Below are 16144 nucleotides of genomic sequence, written 5' to 3'. Positions count from 1 at the left end.
CTGAAAATGATGCAACCATCATGCGAAAAATTATGCAGAGTATGCCTGAATTGAGAAATAAATTTGAGGCGATTATTTTATTCTAGACAGGGGCTTTCATGATGTTGTAGATTACTTAGAATCTGAAGGATTCAAAGTCACAACGCCAGAATTGATTCCGTCTGGCCAAACTCAACTCAGTGATATAATCATGTTAAAGTTATGATTTTGTGGTTAGAGTGGTATAAAATTATTTAATTTTCAGTAGTGCCGGCTTTTTCATGGTAGGTACGCACGAACCCGAGACCATTGATGGATCGTTTTTAAACCGGTGCCAAATGAGACGTCACGTCACAATTTTATGACGTCTTGTCATAATTTTACGACCGTCATGACGTTGACTTTGCGATGGGTCACTGTCACGTTTCCAACATAAGCTTTCCTCGCTCTCTTCGGGTGCGAACTACAAAACTTGATGAACACGATTCTAGCGCCACGTCACAAAACTTGAAATTTACAAGCGATATTGCTATTTAATTTAAAACGTTCCATGAGAATCAACTACCACCGAGTGTACATGCATTGGTATATGTAATCTATATTAATCGTTTTATATATATATATATATATATATATATATATATATATATATATATATATATATATATATATATATATATATATATATATATTGTTACTATCGGGTTCGGGTAATAAAAATAACAACACGTTATTTGTAGAAAATCACTCTTGAACTCAGACTCTTTATTTGAACGTAAACACAACTGTTCTCAACAGCTGACAGAACCAGACTAAACATAAACAATAACATCCGCGACGTCGATCTCGTTGCTAAGGTCGCTATGCGCGATTCTTGGTGTTCGAATCGCGCAATGTTCAGGCTCCGTCACAACATTGCCCTCTCCTTTTCAGATTGTCGTCCCGACAATCATAACCATCCATCCTTCAAGCGGGTTGATCCTCTTACAATCCAATGATGACTTACAGGAACTGACATCAACATCCTCTACCTTGACCCATCCTAGGCATCAAGTTACCGAGCAATGCTTACAGACGTCATTCCAATCATCACTTAACAGGACTAAGACGGACCCGTCTCTTGAACAATCTATTTCAATCATCCCTCTTATTTTCTCATCATAGGGTCGGTCGAAATCGGTCTTCAGACAAGAAGGGGGATATTGACATGCCGTGGAACCTCGCCTCAAGTCCCTGCTCCGGTATTTACCTTCACGCCCACGGGAAAAACCACAGCTCAAAAGAACCGTGAGCATAGCAGTTATCATTGATGGGTATCTCTCTCAGTGTAAGTCCCAAGACGATTGCTGTTGACTATCTTGGATTTATGTCTTGGTGAACGACGAATACAATAGACGACGTCATTGTTTTTTCTCACAACCTCTAAAGGTCCTCCAAGGTTCCCAATTCGACTGTAGTTTTGGTGCTTTTCCTTTAGATCTTCGAGGGCTGAATAATCAAACTTTTTGTCCTTGGAAATATTCAACGTTGAGAGCTCGTTTGTCGTACCAAGACTTCGTCTTTTCCGATTGTAAGTTAATCCGGTCTCGTGCTATTTTATGGATCTCGCTGAGTTTCCTCCGAAGCCTGTGTACGCAGTCTCCGTCTCCTTTAATCTCGACCTCCTGTGGTAGACACCCTTGAATTAAGTCCAAAGAAACCCAGTCTTTCTGATTGTCATGTATGTATTTTGTGAGATAGTGAAGTAGTGTTTGGTGTTGTCTTTCTACTTGTCCGTTTGATTGTGGGTGTAATGGCGATGTTCTTGTCTTTTTCATTCCTAACAACTCAGACAAATTTTTAATCAATTTCGAATCGAAATTTGTTCCTTGGTCAGTATTTACTTCGAAAGGTACCATACCTACAGACAATCTGATCAACGAAAATCTCAGCAATGGTTTTTGTTCTCAAATTAGAGATAGAAAAAGCTTCAACCCACTTCGAGAAACAGTCTGTCACAACTAAGAGGTATTTATTTATTGCCTAAAGAAGAAAGTGGAAAGGGACCTAAAATATCCATTTGAAGTCGTTCGTATGGAACTCCTGAATTGTAAATCTTCATCTCACCATGGCCTTTATCTGGAGAACCTTTCTTTACAATACAAACTTCACAGGATTTACACCAATTTTCTACATCTCTCTTGCAAGTAGCCCAATAAAATCTTTTTCTAATTTTATCTAAAGTTTTATTTACTCCGAAATGTCCTCCAGATGGTGAATCATGTGCTTCTTCTAAAATATCTTTGATTTTATCTATAGGAACAACCAATTGACGAATTTTATGATCTAAATTTATTGAAACCCATTCTCTATACAAAATTCCATTAATCAACACTAACGAATCCAATTGTGAACAATAGATTTTAGTGAATTCATCCATCGAAGAAATTTCTTGCCATGCTGGTTTTTTCTGTAATTCCTTCCTTTGACAAATAAAGGAAATAGCCTCATCTTCTGCTTGACTCTTCTTCCAATCTTCCGATGTATTTTTTTCAAAAATAATACGGCAAATAGTGTCTTCATTGAATTTTTTTCTACTCTGGAACAATATTTACATGAAAAATCTTCACAAGGGCATCTTGATAGTCCATCAGCATTTCCATGTAAATTACCTTTCCTGTGAACAATTTTGTAGTCATACTGATCCAATTTCCCTAACCAACGAGCTAATGGTCCATCTAGTTCTTTAAACGATAATAACTAAGTCAAAGAGGAATGATCAGTTCTAATGATGAAAGGTTTACTGATAAGGTAATGATGAAAATGTTTTAACGATTCTATAATAGCCAGGAGTTCACGTCGAGTGACGCAATAATTTCTCTCCGGTTTAGAAATGACTCTACTGTAATAACTTATGACATGTTCGATTCCATCTTGCTTCTTGAGAAAGAACCGACCCAATTCCATGATCAGAAGCATCAGTATCTAAGATAGATCCAGAAGAAAGAGAAGGAAATGCCGAAATTGGAAGTTTTGTAAGAACCTCTTTTAATTTTGAAAAGGCTTTTTGACAATTTTCTGACCATATGAACTTAGTCGATTTTTCAGTTAATTTATATAAAGGTTTTGCTATATCAGAAAATCCTTTAATGAGACGCCTATAATAACCACAGAAATTCACAAAACTCAACACAGCATTTTGTTATGAGGAATTGGCCAATTTACAACAGATTGCATTTTCTTTGGATCAGCTGATTTTCCTTTTTCAGAAATAATGTATCCTAAATATTTGACTTACCTGCTGAAGAAAACACATTTCTTCTTATTTAGACGTAAACCTGCTTCTTGAAAACGAACAAATACCTTTTTCAAATTGGATATCATCTCATTAAATGACTTTCCTAATACCATGACATCATCTAAATAAACTAAACAGAATTTTGAGAGATAATATCTGAGTAACTTTTCCATCAAATGTTGAAAAGTCGTCGGTGCATTGCATAATCCGAATGGCATAACCTTAAATTGCCATAAACCTTTTCCAATTGAGAAAGCCGTGATTTTTCTATCCTCTCCCGAATCTTGATTTGCCAGTATCCACTCTTCAAGTCCAATGTACAAAACCACGAATATCCTGCAAGTTTATCAAGAGTATCATCAACTCTTGGTAGAGGGTACGAATCTTTAATCGTAATTGCTTTAATTTTTTGGAAGTTAATACAAAAACGAATTTTTCCATCCTTCTTCTTCTTGGGAACTACAGGTGAGCAAGACGAACTATCTGATTCTTCAATGACTCCTTGACAATGCATCTCAGCAATACATTCATCTAATTCCTTAATTTGATGAATAGGGGGTCTTCGAATAGGTTGTTTAATTGGTTGATTATGGACTAATTGAATTCTGTGTTCCACCAAATTACATGTTCCAGTAACGTCATCATCTTGAAAAAATTTCTGCAAATTCGGGTAGAAGATCCGCAAACTCCCGACGTTGATCTTGATCCAAGTTCTCTGAGTTCTTGTCAAAAATTTCTTGCAATGAGCCTGGTACAACCTTACTAGAATCAACTATTCTTGAAATTTGTTTATTAATGATTGAACTTGGAGTATTTAAAACAATTTTAGTAATTAAATCTGTAATACCAGTTGCATCAAGAAAATCACTTCCAAGTATACAATCATCAATAATATTTCCGACAAAAACATCTAAATTAGCTACATGATCACCCAATTTTAACGACGCTGAAATAAAAAATTCAACTGGTACCTTTTCTCCAGTTGGATACTTAAGTGTTGTAAAATTAATAGGAATTCTCATATCTTTTGACTCAACAAATTTTGGATTTATAATAGTCGCATCAGAACCAGAATCTACTTTCAAAATACAAGCTTTGTCATTAATTAAGGTGGGGTTCTCTGGTGTTTTCACTTTTTTTTCCCCCTTTAGATCTAGTCAGCTAAGATTTTAACCTCATTATGTATATAAAAAATATGATTTTATGTAAATTTTCAGCCCAATTTATCTAATATTTAGTTGGATAATGCAGATGAAGCAGAATTTGTTTATTATAATTTAGCTATATTGCTAAGGTATCCTGCGCAACCCATTTGCATCTCATGATTCCAGAAATTTGAGTGTAATCTTTAAGCCGATGTGAAAGAATTATAGTGATTAGATTTTCAAATAAATTTTTTTATTTTTATAAATAAATATGTCATTTGAATGCATAAAATTAATAATAAAGTGAGTTAAATTACAATCAATTTTGATGTACCTGGATTTGCCATTAATATCATATGGGCTATAATAAAAATGTAATCACTATGATTTGCTGTTAAAATAACAAAGAATTCACCATAGTTTGCTGGAATCATGAAATGGAAATGCATTGCGTAGGATGCATTTTGAATATTTCAAAACTTAAAGCTGCGAAAATGAGGTTTTTGTAATAAAGTACTGTTATTCATAATATTTTATAAATAATCTATTTCACTGTACATAAATCTTTACAAAATGATTTCATAATCATCCGTACTTTGGTTTTTAATGTTAACATTAATATCTTCTTATTTTATATTTACATAACCTGACTAAGCATCAGTCTGTTCTCAGTCATCAGATAATAATAATCTCAAATCCTGTAATCCTGTAAAACTATATAAAATTATTAATTGTCTTGATTAATATTTATACTATTATTATAAAATTTATATAAAATTTTAGAACTCACTTAGAAACATCCGGCACCATAAGTAACACCTTCTGATTGTGCTTTTAATGACTTGTCGTTTACTGCCATATTTTTTTGAAATTCTTGCAGCTTTAGACTCTAGTTCATGTTTTTTGTCACGTTTTGAGAGTTTCCTTTTTTTTATCCTTCTGAGTCGTAATTTTTGCGTGACTTGTCATCTTACTGTTTGTAATTGATGCAAGTATCTTAGCACTTCTTTGACGACCCAGGTTGTACTCAGAAACTGCATGAGCTGCAGCAATTTCTACTCTAGTTTTTGATGAAGAATTATTTTTGGAGCACTTTCTCCACAGCACTGAATGTATAGCCTCGTTGGCATTTTGAGTAAGTCCTTGGGTGCACCGAGCTAATAATTCTTCATTTGACAATCTTTCATATATTGGTAGAATATTTTCTACAACAACCTGATTCAAAAACACTTGCATACTTGTATGACTATGGGGCTTTTTTGTTCTGCTACAGCGCGCTTGTAAAAGCACCAAGACTGCTTTACTTGAGGACACAGTGAATGATTGTACTTTTTATCTGTGGAACTACAATGATATAAAGTAGCCATAATTTGTTTTTGCATGTCCCGTACATTGTTTTTATTGCGAACAATAGCATTCCTATAATATCCAGCAAGCGTGACAATCACTTTGTTGGTCAGCGCTCCAGCTGACCTTCTACCAAGTGTTATCCCCTTTACTTTTGCACTTTTTACTATTTCTCTTAAAGCTGTAGACAAGCGTTTAGCCACATGATTAATGTACTCTTCTTTCGCTAATGGATCCGAATAAATATTAAGTGAGGATAAATGATTGAATGTCTTAGCGTCACCATCAGATAGCATTGTCATATATCTCATTTCACAATCACTCACAGATCTTCGCCATAGAATTTCAGCTAAGGCTAACTCCATGGAGCCGGAAGAGCCATCATAATTTTTATTACAATTGCCTGAAGTTTTGTGTGATTTGTACCAAATATCAAACTCTGGAGAGTCAGATCCTAAATCCTTTTCAGTAATCATGCACATGTGGCAATATTTACTAAGCACTTCATAGTCGACAACAAGACCAGTCATCACATCAATAACGCAGCCAAATCCATTAAGAGAGGTGAACCCACGCTTAAGCCAAGATCCATCGTACGAAGAAAGAATGCCAATCACTTTTTCAGATAATAAATCTGGATTCAAACTTTTATGAACTTGATGCACAATTTTTCTGCTCTTTGAAAGAACTTCTCTTTTTAGCTGTATAGCTTGACTTTTCACTGTTTCCATGTGACGGTAAAAGGACGAAGTGGATATGCAGTGCATATTTACAGACGCACAAACATCCTGAAAAGCAGCGATTCCTAATCCTACTTTTGTAAAAGACTGCACTACGATCTCATTGTTCACGAAAGAAGAGTTGTTCTTATTAGGATCTGTACGTGAGCTTGAAAATGTATCCACACATACTTCACCACAAACTTTGCAAATAAACAATAAATTCACAGCAAAACCATTTCGTTGTCCTAATTCAAAATTCACATGTCATCTTGTCAGCTATAACTTTCAAACATTTATGTTAATAAACATGTTTTCTCCCTCATCAACATCACTTGAACTTTTTAACATATCAGTAAACGCCAATTTTCTTGTTGTTGCTGACTCTTGCAGGTTATCTTGCATAGCATTTACTGTATTGTTAGAAACACTTCTAGTGCAAGGTTTTTCACTGAAAGAATTGCGATTTGGAACACTAGTTTTTGTTGCATTTTTATTTTGATCAGTCTTGTTTACATTTGCTCGAGCTTTTATTAGGTTAGCTGCACTCGTAGCACTTTTACGATTTTTTTTTGGCTTCGGTTTACGCTACTTTGAATGTATAGCATCCATTGTTGTAATTTATAAATTAATAAATTATAAATTATGCAACTACAACTTTAGCATATACATATATTTTGTTTACATGTATGGTATATAAGTATGTAACAAACATAGACTCGCATAGCAGAAAAATTTGTACCGTATAAACGTTTGTGCCGCCATCTATCACAGGGCTCACAGACTTGGCCGATTGGATAAAATGATACTTACGTTTTCGTTTTGCATTCAAACTACCTATTCGTCGTTTAAAAATCAATATTAAAATTAAATGTATAGCAATTTATGCGCTAGAATGCACACATTTAGAATTCTATTAAAAAATCGAAAAACGTATTATTTTTTTTTAAACTTCTATAGCTTGCTTTTCACGTATATAAAATTTATCCCCATAAAAGGAACTTGATACTAGATTCTACGCATTCTTTAGAACACTTTAAAGAAATAAAATTTTTTTCGATTTTTTGGTCGAATAACACCACAATCCCACCTTAAACCATCAAAATAAAATTTATTAAAGTTCCTATTCTTTCTTCCAACATGGCAATCAATCCGATACGAGTGGGAGTTTGTTGGAGTCTTGTCAAGTTCAATTAAACTCGCTCCAGTAATTCCAACATAACCTAGTTTCCCTGATGTGTTAACAAATTGAAAGTTGAAATGTCCTTTTTTACCACAATTCCAACACTCTATTCCTTTTATAAAATCTTGAAAATTCTGTCTGCCTGACGGCTGATATGACGTACTAACACACTTTGGAAATGATGAAGAGGTATAATTATTTCTCTGAGCTAGATGTTGAAGTCGCTTGTCCTGATCTTTGATAACTTGCCAGAGCAATTTGAAGCGAATCAATTCTTTCTAATTGAAGAATTTTCCGAATTGAATTGTCGAAAATAGCAATTACAAATTGAGCACAGGCAATTTTATCTTGAGTTTTAAAAGGACAATCAGGATAAATCAAACTAGCTAATCTCATAAGATCAGCAGCTAATGTTGGAAAATCTTCACCCCGTTGTTGACGCCTGTTCTGAAATTGGAAATAATACGTTGGTGCAAAATGTGCATCACCAAATCGTAACTCTAAACTTGATTTTAACTTATCAAAATCTATTGGATCAGTATCTTTATAGCTATCAAGAACAGATTTAGCTTTTCCCCGTAAAGGAGCAGCTAAAGCAACCATCATCCTAGCACTATCCCAACTATTTGCTCTAGCAATTAATTGAAATTGATTCAAAAACTCGCGCAGTGGTGTTGTACCATCATAAGTACATGGTTTCAGATTATAACCTAAACTAATACTTTGTGTTGATTGTGTAGTATCCAGTGGGTGTACATTATTAGACCTCAACCTATCGGATGTGCCAGTCGCTATAGCAGAATTTGTGTTCATGTTTGTGTTAGAAATATTTGAACGACTTAGCTCAGTTAATCAACGTTTGAGATCCTGTTGTTTCCTTGTCCACTCTGACCTTTCTGCGAGTAATGCCTCGTTTGACCGTTGCAGTCTCTCGATGTCTTCAACCAGGCGCTTCATTTTCTCCTCACAGTCCTCGCGAAGCCGTCTCTCTTACAGAAAATCCTGATCCCGTCGTCGAAGCTCATCGGAAAGGATTACTTCTTCCACAGAACGTTGAGATAAACGGACTTCCAAATCTTTTTGTTGAGCATGTTCGTTTTCTAGTTGTATCTTCAAGTTGTTTAATTCCTTAATAGCAGCCACTAGTGTTGGATTTGGAACATTAGTGTGTGTGGTGAGGATTGGGGTTTGTGAAGATTGTGTGTGTCCGAAAACATTTGTGTCCTCCAGATTCGTCTGTTCAAGATTCAATAAATCCACTTCTTCTCGTGAATCATCAATGGATTGTGCTGGTGCGTCCGGCTTGTGTGGTGTTCTTGGAAGCATCTTGCCAGATCGAAGATGCATAAAATAATCAATTAAAAAAAAACACTAGTATCCCGGCTGAGCCCCCAAAATGTTATGATCGGGTTCGGGTAATAAAAATAACAACACGTTATTTACAGAAAATCACTCTTGAACTCGGACTCTTTCTAACGTAAACACAACTGTTCTCAACAGCTGACAGAACAAGACTAAACATAAACAATAACATCCGCGACGTCGTTGATCTCGTTGCTAAGGTTGCTATGTGCGATTGTTGGTGTTTGAATATATATATATATATATATATATATATTCAGGTGTGTGTGTGTGTATGCGTGCGTGTATGTATATTGTAACAAGCGGGCGCGATTTCGAACTTCGCGCGCTTGTTACGTGAGAGCTGCGTTGTCAGCTTAGGGACAACTTGAAAGGCGCGCGCGGGATCCATGTGCGAGACAGACAAATAGAAGCGCGAACGCGATCAACATGCTTTGAATAGAACCGTCAAAACACCCGTAAACAATATCTCGGCGCGAAGTGAGTGAGGCCACGACACGAGTCATCTGCTGGGGGAATCGACCCCGCACCAATATCGCCTGGAGCACGGGGTCATCAGCGTCACCGAGACTACGGCCAGGAGGGTTGCCTCTTTGTCAATCAACACAGCACCCGTCAACAACGGTGAGCAGCTCGGAGGCTGAGACATCAGTGTGCGCGTGCGACGACTATAAGTCTTAGCAAGTTTACTGCGTGATAAGCGAACCGTTCAGCCGACAGCGGACGCCTAGACTGAGACTCGCTGCCACAGAGTCGTCGGTTTGTCTTCAGATTGGGCCGCGAGTGCGGAAACGTCCTCTCACGCTACGTGTCATTGGTAACTTCAGTACAAGAATATATTACATTTCATCTAGAGATTCCGAACGTATGCTTTGTTGATCTGCGACCTTGTCACGTCCTTCTGAACGAACCTGGTAAAGCAACGGGGGTGTTACGCGGGCTTAGAGAAGTCGTCCGCCGCATCGAGGGATCGCGATTCATTCGTTTAGCGCGTTATTCCTTGATCAGATTTACACCCCGTTACAAAATAAATAATGTTTTGGTTCTTAAAAATGTATAATATAGTTAATCTATAAAGACGAATATCTGAAAATTGCTAATGACTCGGAAATTTGATATAAATAATATGTAATAAATGATTTATTAGAATACAAATCGTAAAAAAGTTTTATTTTACTAGAGATCCTTCTTAATACCATATCTGTTTTAAGATTAAAACCCTAGCGTTTTGTTTAGCCTTATAATTTTTAAAAATAGTTTATATTCTAAAATATTACTAAAAAAATTTTTTTTAATAGTAAAAACACAACATTGGCTTTGAACAAAGTACATTGAATATAAATTTAAAAAATACTAATATGTGAGAAAACTCAAGAATAATAATTATTGTAAAAATATCAAAATATTTTTTGTACCAACGTATATGTATTTAGAAATTTCGTATTTCGTATATTTTTTATTTACTTAACATACAAAACATTTTTACAGTTTCTTTAATTATGTTTAGCATCATTGAACAATGTCGAAAAATAGGAATTTAAATTGTCCTTCATATTATAATAAAATTTTAGATTTTACGCGAGTATATCGCGCTCCCTCACTCTTCATTTGAACGCTCCGAGCCACAGCTGAGCTCATAGCAGCAGCATAACATCAGCAGCGCCACGAGCCATTCAGCGGCAGCAGCAGAAGCAGCGATAGAGAGGCGAATACCTGTATATGCGCGTATACCTGTATATAGCGAGCGGCGAGCGCAGCGACGCGACGAGACAGAAGAGAAGGAGTAGCGAGCGCAGCGGGGGTGCGGCCCGCACATTAGAATATGTTTGTGTGAATGATGTATGTATATAGGTGTGAATGTACGTGTGCAGGTATGAAGTTTTTCCGGCGGCTTGATACCCGCTTTTTCCGCTGCCTTCATAAGGACTTGCACGGGCTGTCTGAGCTCACTGGCCGAAGCGCGACTTGAGCGCCAGCAACTAAAGCGCCTAGTCCCTACTCATGAGCAACTTACGCCTTGAGTAGGTAAACTTAGAAACATTTCAGTATTTTAAAATACTTAAATTTTTGTTGAGTCGAATCTGATAACGCAACTAAAGCGTATCAGATAGAAAAACTTAGAATAAATTAAAATATCTGTTAATGCAAACGTAAAGCGTATTGATCTACAAATATATTGTAAAATCAAAGCGAATAAATACGATTTTCTGTTACCAAGAATATCTGCAATTTATGCACTATTTTCTCTAAAAAACTATTTATTGAATATATTTAATTTTGCTATTGTAAAGAAATAACAAAACTTTTATTATTGTAACATTCTTCTACTACCTGGTATCCGGGACCTCTTTTATTATACTAATATATTTCTAACATAGAATCAAATTTATATTTATGATCTGTTGTCATAATCACGACGCAGATTAGTAAATGCGAACTACTTTTTATAAAAAAGCTAAATTCATTCACGCGCATAGGACCGAGAAGAGTGGTGACCGTTTCATTCGTCGTGCCCAGTAGTGTCTCTAGTCTCTGTCGCTGCTCGGTCCAGAAGTCGCATACAAAGAACGTGTGCTCAGTGTCGCACAGTGGGAGAAAATGGACAAAATTCGAGCCACACGTCATTTTTAATCGTAGAGCCATGATTTTTTTAAACGCTTTTAAAAAACATCAAGTTGAAGCTACAGGTGCGGAAATTATTGTATCACCTTCCCCTAAACCCATGCGACCCCTAGAAGCCACCCCTACCAAACCACAAGCAGTCTAACTCATCTATCCCAGGGAACAGCGAGTTAAATCGCTTTATTTTTTCTTAAAATAATTAAGCCACACACCATAAGCCAGCTAATAACCTAAATACCTACTTCTAACCCGCTTAACCCCGAGAAACTACCCCTACCAAACCACAAGCAGGCTAACTAGCCTAACCCTGGGAACAGCGAGTTAAATCGCTTTATTTTTTCTCAAAATAATTAAGCCACACACCAGAAGCCAGCTAATCACCTAAATACCTACTCCTAACCTGCTTAACCACTAGAAACCACCCCTACCAAACCACAAGCAATAAAACATGGTTTAAAAAAAAATCTTTATTCATGTCGATTTTTCACATTGAAATCATTTAAGAGATTTAATGTTTAGAGCGAAGAAATCGTGTCCTCAAGACTTAAACTTCAGTGTCACAGTTTAAATTTTGAAGAAAAAAAATGTAAAAGCACATAAAATGGCGGCTAACACTGGAAAATCGTGAAAAATTTCCAGAATTTTTTACTTGAGAATGATAGACTAGAAAAAAATTTACTGAAGAAAAAGTTCTTAGATTAAATAAAAAAATACGTTGAATTCATTATTGCTTAGTTTTATCAGATCCAGTAATAAGCAGATTGCGAGATGTTGAAGAAAAAAAACTAAAGAATTAACTTCACAAGCTCAAACATTTCTGATGAAATGATAATTCAGTAATTCTAATCCTCAATAAATGCCTCAAATTTGCTATGTAAAAATTATAAAACATTACAGATATAAAAACTAAAAAAAATTAAAAACAAAAAAAAAACAACAAAAAACCTCTTTGAAGACCGCAAACTTGACATAGTAAAGGGGCTTAAATCTGTTTCAACGCAGATGACTAATAGCAGTTCATTCAACAATTACAGCTAACAAATAATGTGACTAATTTACTTGTAATAATGTCTTGAATTACGTGGTTATACGATTCTGCGTGTTTCCGGTCTGGCCTGTGGAGTCGGTTTTTAGTATTTTAAGAAAAAATTAAGCGATTTAACTCGCTGTTCCCAGGGTTAGGCTAGTTAGCCTGCGTGTGGTTTGGTAGGGGTGGTTTATAGGGGTTAAGCGGGTTAGGGGTAGGTATTTAGGTTATTAGCTGGCTTATGGTGTGTGGCTTAATTATTTTAAGAAAAAATAAAGCGATTTAACTCGCTGTTCCCTGGGATAGATGAGTTAGACTGCTTGTGGTTTGGTAGGGGTGGCTTCTAAGGGTCGAATGGAATTAGGGGAAGGTGATACAATAATTTCCGCACCTCTAGCTTAAACTTCATGCTTTTTTAAAGAGTTTAAAAAAAATCATGGCTCTACGATTAAAAATGACGCGTGGCTCGAATTTTGTTCATTTTCTTCCACTGTGCGTCGTCCGGGGCTTGTTCACAGTACGTACATTCCGATGTCGTCACTTTGTTCAATCTGTAGAAATACTTTGGGAAATACCTATGTCTAGACAAGAATAAGGTGAGATAGAAATCTACTTCACCGTGCTTCCTGTCTTTCCAGGGTCCGAACTCCGGTATTTATCTGTGCATCGAACGTCCTTGTTCGTTCGTTGTCCATCTCATCTACCATTTTTTCATCGTCCTCGTCCGTTCCTCTGCTCCGTCCGCTCCGCGCGTACGTTTCCTTTCATGCGTGAGAAGGTCGATTGGGATTACGCTCACTATCACGAAGAACGCGTTTTCGTACACGATCCGATACGTGCGCGCGATTTTTATCGCCCCAATTCACTGGACACTCGTCAGAGCTTTCGCTCTTTTCTTTACCTTTAACGCGTCCGCCCGTACCTTGGCTTCGTAGACCATGATTGAATGGGCGACGCTCAGTAGTAGTCGTCGTATACTCGGTCTCGGTCCTCGCGTGTTGGCCATGAGTCTACTCAGGGCCATTGTCGTCTCTGCTGCTCTTGTCGTTGCGTTACGTATGTGTGCCCAGAAGGTCAGCTTCGTGTCTATGGTAACTTCTAAGTATTAGACTTCGTTTCTGGCCATCATCTGTTCCGTACCAACAGTCATTGGTATAATTGTGTCCATTCGTTTTCTTGTTATTAACAGCAACTCTGTGTTTGTAGCGCCAGTTGCAGTCCGTGTTCTGTCATCCATGTACTTAAGCGTCTCATCACCTGGTTCAGTTTTAGCTGCGCCAGGTGGGTGTCCTGTGCTGTTATTACAGCCGCCACGTCGTCAGCGTATGCGATGAGGCTCGTGTCAGTCGGTATATCCAATCTTAGTAGTCCGTCGTACAGAATTGTTTTCAGAAGTCAGAAGGGTTGAGCCCTGTGCGACTCCTGTTGTCAGCTGTCTCCGTTTTGTACCGCCCGTTGTTTCATACTTCAGGTATCGGTCCCGTAAGTAATCTTTTGCAACTCGTACAAGGTAGCCAGGCATCTGGAACGTTATTTTAAACGCCTTCAGGATATCCGTCCACCTCGCAGAGTTGAAGGCATTCCGTACGGCCAGTGTCACCAATAGAACCGTCCTTATGTGTCCATAGCCGAAGTACTTGTAGCACCTCGGAACGCGAAGCCTGGGTCGAATCCGACAATTGACACATCCGATTGTTATGCGACCCTTTTTGAGCAAGTCTGTTGCTTCCGTCGCATCAAACTAGCAGACCACTAAGGCCTGTTTGCGGTTGTTCGCTCTGAAATCATGTTCGTTTCGCTCGACCGTAGTCCCAGTTTTTGTCAAGGCTTTGAGCCAGCCTTGTAAATCGCACGAAATTTCAGTTCAGTCGAAAGATAAGAGAGGAGCTGTGTGTTTAAAATCGTGGCTATAAGACAAATGTAATAATAATCTCGACAGACTGCATAGGACATAATCTGAAGCTCGTTAGACTAGTGTTATATACTCGTAAGTTCTCGTATTTTTTTTTTTGCGAATCTTAGGGCTGCATTTTTGTAGCGGCTGAGCTTGAGAGTAAGCTCAGCAGAGATATCTAGAAATAACCCCTCGCAGTAATCGAGAAGCGGAAGCACAAGCGTTTCTACTAAGGTGAGCTTACAATCTCTGGTTAGATGCTTATGTTACGTTTAGAAGCGATAGCTTGGGAATAAGTATAGAGCATAGAGTGTGTATTACCAACGTGTATGTGTGAACGCTTATTTTTCCCTGTAACCCGATACCTTCACCATCTAAACCTTAAAACAGTTTTCATGGGCACCAAGGCTTTAAAAACCCCGGAGCCAATCGACGTAGCGCTATTTGTGTAGCGACTTATCCCAAGCCAAAGCGTCTAATTCTCTGGTAAAGCGACAGTGTTGTCTTGTGTTAGTGTTTGACCCAATTGACACCTTGGGAGCGTGATAAATCCGTCTCTTGGCATAGCAACGACCTGAAAGCCCTTAAAATTTAGAACCTGACCACAGAGAGAAGTCCAAGCTGAGGATCGCTGAGCGGAATCTCCGGCGATAGTAAGAGTAGTTGACCAACTTGTGTAGTTAAATTTTATTGCCACGAGTTAATCTTGTATTTATAAGTCTAATCGGCATCTAACGCGCCACGTTACGCCCCGAAGAAGGCAACATCGTTCACTGCGTGAGATGAGCGATTGTAATCGTAAGTTACATAAATACTACAATAGCGAATACGAATCAACATAGTACATAAACCATAATATAAACTGTAATGCGAACAGTAAAACAAGCGAAGTCGAACTCTGTAAGATCAAACCTAGCTAAAGTACTCTGGACCGTTTCCAACAAACCTAAACATAACAATAACAATCAAACAGTTCCATTTGTTTATTAAATCTTAAATAATAATAAAATCTTAGATCACCCTTATTGATCATCGGCCACGCAAGGTCAACTTCAAGGTAAGAGTTTGGCATCTGCTTAAGCTTAAGCGTGGACAGACCACCGTAAGATCCAGCAACGCTACGGACTAACAACTGTCCGTGGTAGTTAAACGTAATATCAAAATTTTAGTAACAATACTTACTCTCGACTTAAGAGTTAGTTCCAATTATTTAAATAATTATTTGTAGACTCGCGCAGCCTGTATTTCTATCAAATACGGTCTTTACATGAGTATTATCGAGACTGGAGCAAGAAACGAGAATAACCCTTTGTCCAATGCCCAGAAAAAGAGGCGGATAATTAAAGTTTGCTGCTGGCTTTAGGGTCCCTTATATATCCGTAGCCTTCCCTCTCTCCAATGCTGTATGTTCGCACGCTATCTATCCACACTAAGGTAAATTATTTCATGGTGAGTACTAGTGTGAATATTCTGAAACTTGCCGATTCCAGCAAGTTATCAATTTCTGCTCTTTTACTTACCAGGTGAGGTCGCTGTCCCAATGTATATAATATGTCGCCCACGATGATCAAACGTGCCGATTTTATTTA

General features: G+C 37.4%; 1 protein-coding gene across 1 annotated transcript in view; it reads left to right on the top strand.

Moving 5' to 3' along the window:
• LOC100117088 (protein wings apart-like) overlaps positions 1-16144 on the top strand; it is a 270210-nt gene that overhangs the window by 253449 nt on the left and 617 nt on the right. The window lies entirely within an intron of this gene.

This window comes from Nasonia vitripennis (assembly GCF_009193385.2).
Source record: "Nasonia vitripennis strain AsymCx chromosome 4 unlocalized genomic scaffold, Nvit_psr_1.1 chr4_random0008, whole genome shotgun sequence".
NCBI classification, from domain to species: Eukaryota; Metazoa; Arthropoda; class Insecta; order Hymenoptera; family Pteromalidae; genus Nasonia; species Nasonia vitripennis.
This window is presented reverse-complemented; position numbering and strand designations above follow the sequence as displayed.